Raw genomic sequence first — 9135 nt, forward strand, 5'->3', positions numbered from 1 at the left:
AAACCACACTTCTTCTTCTTCTTCTTCTCAATTTCTTCCTCTTTCGTCTTTCTCTTAAGGGAGCCTTAAGCCTTTTGTTTGCTTTTATGTCAAAGGTTCTTCACGTCTACTTGGTATCAGATTCCATGTAGTGGTAAGTGGTTTGAAATTTAATTGCTTTAGATTTTCTAACGATATACTTGAAACGCCTGGGTATGTAGGTCTCTCTCAACGGTCATATCTCTTTGAAATCAGTTTACAACATGAAATTACTGGAATGCCCTTTAAGAAGTGGGTTATAGCTGGACGTACGTTTTTGTCTTTGTCCACCTTTTGAAAAACGAGGTTCTGGAAGATTTAAGATAAATGAAGGTTCGGGCGGTCGGCTATCAATGGGCATTGGTTCCCCAGCGACATCAGGGATCTTATGGCTGAGAGTGTGCATGAACCCGGGGGCATGTGTTATGAAATTATTAGGTATAATTCATTCTTAAAAATTAATTTACAAAAAAAAGATATTTAAGACTTTATAAACTATCAACTAATCTCATATTTAATCGATCTAAGATCGTAACAACTACCACGCTCTTAGGGATCTCGGTTAAGTCTCTAAACACTATATTCTCTATGCCAATGGTAGTGTGGTGGTGACCGAAATCTTGTTTCTCTCTTACTTGGTTCTCAATCAATGGTGGTCACAATGACCAATATGGTAAGGTGAGGTTAAGTGTTTAGGCTAGAATGGTTATATGGAGTAGTGGAAATGGTTGGAAAAGTGTATGGTTTCTTTGGTGAAAAGTGGTGCACGGCAATGGTGTGAGTATGGTTGGCGCCACTTGAGATTAGGGTTAGGGTTGTGTTTAGGGTTTTGGGAATTTGGATAAGGTGTGGTCGGTTAGGGTTGGCCGAACAAGGCTAGGGAGTGATTTTAGGAAGTTGTTCCTAGAATCTAGAAACTCAATTTGGAAAGAGTTGGCCGACTATGGGAGTGAGACTTGGTCAATTAAGGTTCCTAAATTATAGGAATCTTAATTAGACAAGAGGAGTGTTCAGCTTGGACTATTCAAATTTCGGCAGGCAAGGAGTGTCGAAATTTGAATTCAAATTCAAATGGATGGAGGGTTCGGCTAGGGCAACAAAGATGAAGCACACAACTTATGGAAAGTTGACTAACACAAGTGTTGGTCGACTTCTAAGGTTAAATGGATTTGGAAGAGCAAAATGTATAAAGAACCTCAAGAACAATGATGAACACTCAAGAATAAAAGTAAAACACTTATGAACTTGAATGAACAAAAGTATAAACAATATCAATCCAATATTTGATTCACGAATTGCACAAGAATTGAATAAACCTCATATATTGATAAACACAACTTGGATTCACGAATTGCACCAAGTTGCAAAGAAACAAGATAAATGAATTACACATATTCAATGAATTGCAAGGTGTAATCCTTTCTTTGGGATTCACAAATTTCACCCAAAAAGCTCAAGTGCAAATGCACCGTTGGTGATCTCTCAAACAATAGTTCTCTCTCTAAGAGTTTTGCCAAAAGATCCTGAAGCAAGTGAATGAAGTCCTATTTATAAGCAATACAATTTGAAAACCCTCAATAGGTTCCTTGAAAATAAATAAATTAAATAATAAAATAAATAAACATGATAGTGGCATGGACCAAACTTGGTTGTGGCATGCATGGCCCCATGGTGGGCTAGGTTGGTGCATGGTGGTCTTCGAGCTGGTCTATGGCTAGGTGGTGCGGCATGGCTTGCTGATGGTGAGCCATGTGGGTGCACTGCATGGCCCAGATTGGTGGCCTAGGCGCTGTCTGTAAGGCATGGGCTAGAGCCATGCGCTGGATGGCATGCCTGGTGGGCATGCCACTGGCCTGCTCTGCAAGGCACAGGCTGGAGCCATGCGCTGGATGGCATGCCGTAAGGCAAGCCACTAACCTCGCTGGTGTGCGGCAGGATGGTGGGCATGGGCGTGCACTAGCGTGCGCTGGCTGGGCTGGCCGTGCGGCACATGGATGTGCGCATGGCCTTGAGGCACATGGGCGTGCACAGGGCCACGAGGCCCATTAGCATGCACATGGGCCTGCGCACTGGAATGTGCGTGGGCGTGCGGCGCGCAATGCCATGCGCATGGGTTGTGCTGGGCGCATTGCCTCGCATGGGCGTGTGGCGCTTGGCTGTGCGCCTGGGCAGATCCCCACTAAGCTCGCTAGCCCGCATGCTGGGTGCCCCGTGAGTGCCAACGCGCGAGTCAAGGCATGCATGCATGCTGGGCGCCCCGTGCGTGACCCCCCACAAGCCAAGGCATAGTTGTGGGCTAGCCAATGTGTATGTTCCCACCATGACTAGGGTATGTGCAGCATCTCTAGAGGCAGCTCGACGTGGGGGTCTAACAATTCCGCAGTCGACGTCCATGGTGGTCCAGGCACTCACATGGGTTGGCTGTGCGCTAGGTCTTTCTTAACTCTGGACGAACATTGCCATGTCGGCATCACCTCCCGTGCCGCACAATTGTAACTGTGCCAACATGGACTGCATACGTAAAGTGGCTCTGATACCATTTATTATGAACTCACTAGGTACAACTCACGATTGAAAACCGACTTACAAGGAAATGGTACTTAGGGGCTTATAAACCACCAACCAATCTCATACTTAGTTGATGTGGGATCGTAACACCATGTTAAGAGTGTGTTTGGATAGTGAGGAAAGTTGAGAAGAGTCATGAATAATAGTGAGTAGAGATTAAATGAGTTTATGGGTCCCATTAACATGAGTTTGAGATGTTTTGATGTATCTAAGTATGTTGAGTTATGTTTAATTTTTAATAGGAACTTTAAAAAATTATAGGTTCAATCAATGATTGATTTTATTAATAATAATGGTGAAATAATAATTTTATTTATATGTTGTAGTAATAAACGCAATTATTATGAGAGAATTCTCTCAACACCTTTAAAAATGAATTTTGCACATTATTTTTTTGAGCTAAATTTATTTAATTCAAAATTGATAAAAAAAATATTAAATAGCTAGCAATTATTCCTACAATATTCTCGTGCCCCCATTTTATTCCAAACTTTGGGTATATATTATGATGACAACACTTAGGTTGAGTTAAAATTCAATTTGAACTTTTTAATTTTTCATGTCGATACTTATTTAATTCAAAATTTTCAATTTATAATAAATATTTTCAATTCTAAAAACAAGTTTGCTCATTTAAAATTTTTCAAAAATGGAAATTATTTAATTTGAAATTTGTAAAAAAACTTCATCAATTATTATCAATTATGAAGACGGTATTTTCATGCTCCCCCATTATCAATTTTTGTACACCTAGTATTTTCATAAAAGTCCTAACAGTCAATATTGGATCTTCTATATCTATTTTCATCCAATTTCAACATCAGTTATATTTTCTATTTAACAAGCTTAATAATAAAAAATATTTATATTTAACGACTTAAGCCTTCAATTTCATAAACATGTTCCACGCTTATAAAAATGATCATAAAATACTATAAAAAATATTACAAGGGTCGTGGTGTCAGGCTTCCTAATATGTGTTGTACTCACCCCCCAACGCTGGTGGAGGTGCAATGCTATGATTGAATGATGGTGATGATTCTATCTCAACGAGACATGACGTGACCCTAGCGATTAATAATGTCAATGTAATCCCAATGGGCTGGAATCTATGACACTAAATGGCAAAGACGAAGCATGCCACGCCGAGGAACTTGCTCTTGAACATTTTGACGAATCATGCCTAGCTAAGGAGCTCATACTCGGACTGAGGCATGGAGAAAGTCTAGGGGTGGGCAGTGGGGCCCCACACCCCTCTGCCTCACCCCCGTCCCCTCAACTCCCGCATGGGTGAGACGGGCATCCATGCCACAGATGCAGGGGGCGGGGGGAGGAGGGCAGGGGGCCCAGTCCGCATTTGAGGCCTCCGACAGAGGCGGAGGCCCAAGGGAGTCCATCCTTGCTACATGTCTCTCTCGCCCCGCTTATATATATTAATATATATATATAAGTTATTACATATGTATTTATATATATATATATATATAAAGCCCCTAGGCATGAAACAACGTCGTTTCATGCCTGAGGTTTTTTTAACTTAATAACAAATGACCAAATGACGTCATTTTGTTTGGCCATCTATTAAGACCCCCCCTCCCCTGCGACTCCCCCTCTCTGAGTCTCTCTCACTCTCTCATCTTCGTCTCCATACAACCGTAACTATCGTTGTTCCCACTACGTTGTCGACATCCGTCTAAATCTCTGTCATCGAAGGTAAGAATTTGCTCTCGTCTTCGAATTCATATTTTTTTTTGTTTTGAGTTGTGGAATGGAGATTTGAGGAACGATGTGGTTTAATCGAAGATGGAGGATGAGATTGTGTTTGTGAATTGTGTGCTGTAGAGATTCGATTATGCATATGTTTTGATGATTGATGTGTGTTAATTTTTGTGGGTGTGTGAATCTGTGATAGTGATTTTTGTGAGTTTGTGATGTGTTTTTATGATTGAATACGTGATACTGTGTCTGTGATGGTGATTTTGTGGGTTTCAAAATTTAGATTGAAACCCTAAATTAATATAGGGTTTCAAAATTTGGTGCATCTTGCTAGGGGTGCTACCCGCCCCATACGGGGCGGGGTAGCCCCCACCCCGCCCCCCGCACTCCGGGGGCGGGGGGCGGATGTGGGCAGGGGGTGAATAGACTCATCCGCCCCCCGCCCCCGGAGTGCGGGGGCGGGGGACCCCGTCCGGTTGACGGGGTGCGGGTGGAGGGGGTCCTCCGTCCGCACCCCCGCAGCAGTACTGGGCCTAAGGCCCAGAAGCGGTTTCTGGGCCTTTTTTGGCCCAGAAAACGCTGTAATGGGCCGAAAATGGCCCAAAAAAATATATTTTGCATTTTTTTAAAAAGAAGAGTTAAAAAAAAAACACAATTTTATATAATTAAGACTAATGAAATACTACTATAGAGTATAGACTACAAGTTTACTACCTAATAAACTAATAAATAATAATAATAACTAAGCTATTACAAAAATAAAATGAAAAGTCTAACTGTCTAAGCAATTACAAATAAAAGTGTCCAATGGACATTGTATCAACATTATAAAATTACAAATAAAATATATAATACATACATCTGATAGACTAATTCAAAATTCAAAAATCTACGAAATTAATAATCAAAAAAAAGATGCGAGCGGTTTGGGTCTTTGACTGTGACATTTGGGGCGGCCGGATGGGTAGTCTTGAGGCTTGAGGCTTGAGGCTTGAGCACATGTTCATATAGCAGTGGAGGTAGACATCGTCTGAGTCGTCTCATGTGTTGCTACAACAATCAATACTAAAATTAATACTGATGAAATTGAAATGAATATAAATAAATACTGATGAAATTGAAATGAATATAAATAAATCAAAATAATAAAATAAAAACAATAATTACCAGATGGTCCAGATCCAGACTGATCACCACCCTCTTCGTCAGTCTCTTTAAAATCTAACACATCCGGAACATAAATATCCTTTCCCATCGTCCAACTCTGTGTGCATATCAATGCCTCCACAGTTGTAGGAGACAATGAACTACGGAAAGGATCTAATATGCGCCCTCCGGTACTAAAGGCAGACTCCGAGGCAACGGTGCTAATAGGGATGGCCAATATACAACGGGCAATTTCAGAAAGAATGGGATATTTCTTTGATGCTACCTTCCACCATCCTAAAATGTCAAAATCATCATCATCTTGAATAAGATCCGTTGACAAATAACTGTCTAACTCTGAAACCACCTCCGTAGATTGATGGACTAGTGTGGGATTATGTGCGAGGGTTTTCGTCCATGCCAATCTACGCTTCTTTGTTGCCCCGGTGTCTGGAGGAGGTGTTGGGATATGTGTAGGTGTAGTAGATGTAGTACCACCCTTAATTGCATTAAACTCATCATAAAATCTATGAAGGGTATCGCGGGCCATCTCACCAATAAGATCAGTCCAAGCCTGATCATACGCAAGTCCCAAACCATATAACATGCCAGAAATTTTTAGACGGGGATCAAGAATAGTAGCCACATATAACAAAATATTGAGTCTAGTCAAATCTCCCCAATACTTGTCAAATTTGACCCTCATGGTCAATGCCATCCCCCTCATCCTTAGATTGGAACCCCTACACATGTCGTCTAATTCTTCTTTCACCCTACATATTTGTTGACAAAATTCATAGCATGTAGGGTGCAAAGAAGCAGATAACTTCAACGTGACTTCATAAAACAAAATCAACAAATGTAGCAACTACCTCCCAATCATCATCATTAGGCAATCCTAAACTCCCGTGCTCATCAAAGTATTTGACATATTGAATGTCTTCATCACCCAATAATTGAAAGGCTTTTTTATATTCTTGGGCCGCCTCCAACATCAAGAAGGTTGAGTTCCATCTGGTGGGAACATCAGTACAAAGACCCCTCTTTGATGTTATGCCCACACTCTTCGCAGCAATTTTGAATTTCTCCAATCTAGAAGGAGAAGACCTCACAAATTTCACAGCCAATCTAACTCGTGCAACCGAGTTATCAACATCTTTTAACCCCTCAGTCACAATTAGATTCAAGATATGTGCAGAACATCTAACATGCAAATATTCACCACCCAAGAATGTCTTATTTGCCTCTTTAAGATAAGTCTTCAGATATCCCAAGGCGACATCATTAGACGAGGCATTGTCAACCGAAACTGTCAAAACCCTACTCAACCCCCACTCCTTGATTGAGGCCTCTAAGGCCTTCCCAATTGTCTCACCCTTGTGATCAGTTATTTGACAAAACTTGATAATCTTTTTATGGAGAATCCAGTCAGAATCAATGAAATGGACAGTCAAAGACATATAATTAAAATTTTGGACTGAAGTCCAAGTATCGGTAGTGAGACAAACTACCAAACCCGCCAATTGGCCCCTCAAAACATCTTTATCTTTCCAGTACATCTTTTTAATATCCTTTGCCACAGTGTGGCGAGAAGGAAGCATAAATCTATGTTCCAATTCTTGGACAAATTCTTGGAACCCTCTCCATCCACAAACTGAAAAGGTAGCTCGTCTATGACAACCATACGAGCTAACTTCCTTCTACACTCATCAACATTATACTTTGTGAACCCCTTCAATGTTGAACCCCCACTACTCCCATCCGCCATTTTTTTTAGTCCAATTTCTAGTCTTGATTGACCCTTCTCCACTAAGGATCTTAATATTGGACTCTTCTTGCATTGTTCCTCTAAATGGGCTTTTAACTGGGATGTACCATGTTTCCTATAGTGACATCCATATATTTTCCCACAATAATTACATTTAGCTTGTGGGTTATTGGGGTCACCACCCTCTAGTTTGGTAAAATGAGACCAAACTACGGAAACAGGTTTCTTACTTTGTGTGGGCTTAGGGGCGGGGCAAGGTGTATTCCCACTCCCAGGGGTTGGAGTAGGGTTAGGTTGTGGGTCAGGGGTACTGGTAGGGGCAGGGGTACTGGTAGGGGTGGGAGAGCTATCAGTGAACTCTCTTTGAGAAGACATTCCTGATTCCACAACACAACAAAAAATAAAAAAATCAATCAACATACGACATAATTCCAAACATGCACTTATCAATCACGTACGACATAATTCCAAACATAAACCCCTAAATTGAGTTAGGGGTTTCAATTGAAACCCCTTAATTTTCAATTTTGGGGTTTCGGATTGAAACCCCCTCAATTGAGTTAGGGGTTTCAATTCAAACCCCTAAATTGAGTTAGGGGTTTCAATTGAAACCCCAAACTGAAATTGGGGTTTCGGATTGAAACCCCCTCAATTTTAGGGGTTCAATCCGAAACCCCTCAACTTGAGGGGGTTTCAAATCAAACCCCTAAATTGAGTTAGGGGTTTCAAACCCCCTCAATTTTAGGGGTTTCAATTGAAACCCCTAAATTGAGTTAGGGGTTTCAATTGAAACCCCAAACTGATTTGGGGTTTCGGATTGAAACCCCCTCAATTGAGTTAGGGGTTTCAATTGAAACCCCTAAATTGAGTTTGGGGTTTCAATTGAAACCCCAAACTGATTTGGGGTTTCGGATTGAAACCCCCTCAATTTTAGGGGTTCAATCAGAAACCCCTAAGGCCTAAACTTGAGGGGGGTTTCAATTGAAACCCCTAAATTGAGGGGGTTTCAATTTGAGTTAGGGGTTTCAATTGAAACCCCAAAATTGAAAATTAAGGAGTTTCAATTGAAACCCCTAAATCAGTTTAGGGTTTCGGATTGGAACCCCTAAATCAATTTAGGGTTTCGGATTGAACCCCTAAATCAATTTAGGGGTTCAATCCGAAACCCTAAAATTTAGGGGTTTCGATTGAAACCCCTAAATTTGAAGCACAAATTTCGGATTGGAACCCTAAATTGATTTAGGGTTCCAATCTACAAACAAAAACAAACACACAAGTACAAAGAAACAGACGAATCAAACACACAAACAAAATTCTCCACAGCACACAAATTCCCAAATTTCCCATCCTCCATCTCCGATTCAACCCAACCTTCCTCCAATCTCCAATCCAAAACAAAAAAAAAAAAAAGAATGGGTTTCGGATTTCTTACCTTTGAGTGGCGACGAAATCCCAGTGAGAGACGGAGACAGAGAAGTGGCAGCGGTGGTGCTGCTCGTGCGAGACGGAGATTCGACTGAGAGAGAGAGAGGCTTGTGGATGCGAGTGCGAGACTGAGTCAGAGAGAGTGAGTGTGAGAGATCGGCGAGAGACTCAGAGACAGAGAGTGAGAACGGAGAGTGAGAGAGGAGAGAGTTCGAGAAGGAGAATGCAGAAATGAGAAATGGGAAGCAGATGCGGGGAAGGGGGGGACCTTAACTAATAGTGAAACGGCGCCGTTTCACTATTAGTTGAGGGGCGGCACTTACCAGATGGACCTAAGTGAAACGGCACCGTTTTGTCTATAACAAAACGGCGCCGTTTCACTCTACTTATTTGTTTTTTTTTTTTTTTATATATATATAATTTTAATTATATTTTATATATATATATTGCCGGGCTAGAAAGCGTATGGCCTCATCCTCAAGATCTATATGTAG

This window comes from Juglans regia, chromosome 6, assembly GCF_001411555.2.
Source record: "Juglans regia cultivar Chandler chromosome 6, Walnut 2.0, whole genome shotgun sequence".
NCBI classification, from domain to species: domain Eukaryota; kingdom Viridiplantae; phylum Streptophyta; class Magnoliopsida; order Fagales; family Juglandaceae; genus Juglans; species Juglans regia.